The sequence below is a fragment of the Octopus bimaculoides genome, chromosome 11, assembly GCF_001194135.2.
Source record: "Octopus bimaculoides isolate UCB-OBI-ISO-001 chromosome 11, ASM119413v2, whole genome shotgun sequence".
NCBI lineage: Eukaryota > Metazoa > Mollusca > Cephalopoda > Octopoda > Octopodidae > Octopus > Octopus bimaculoides.
In genome coordinates, this window is record NC_068991.1 from 7546140 (window position 1) to 7546908 (window position 769).

The window sequence follows — 769 nt, forward strand, 5'->3', positions numbered from 1 at the left end:
ATATATATGTATATATATATATATATATATGTATATATATATATATAAACACTTGTATTGCGTAAAAGTATAATATATAAATATATTAAAAAAAAATACAGTTTTTATTTATGAATATTTTTTCATACTTGCCTTTGTTGAACAGCTGACAGAAAATTTGTTTATTCATGAATTAAGGAAGTTATGCTATGGTTCTCGTTAAGTAAAAGAAATAATCAGTTATTTCATAATGACATAATTATTTATCCCCAAAAAATAAATAAAAATGTTTATAATTATATAATTTTAGTGAAAAGTAAAGTGTGCATAATTATAAATTAAAAGTGTTTTTAGAATAATTCAATTGACCAATCAATCAAACAAACAAACAACCAACCAACTTACTAACCAACCAATCAACCAATTGCTTTTGAATATAGAGAAATAATAATTGTTCACTTGGAACCAATGAAAGAATGGTCGAAATTACTCTGGAGAAGGTGAAGTGGTGAAAGTAATTTAATTTTTGCAAATAAATATAAACTCTTCAAAATCAGACAAAAACGAAAACTTTTATAACAATAAACTTTCTTTGGTATTAATCTTACTACTAAAACTATTCTAAGATGTTCAACTTCAATTGAAGGCAATTGAAATTAAGGCCTTGAAGGGATTTATGATTGCATATACATATAACTACATACATACATACATGCACACACACACACACAAACATATATATTATATGCAAATATATATATATATGTATACACGCATGTGTATATATTTA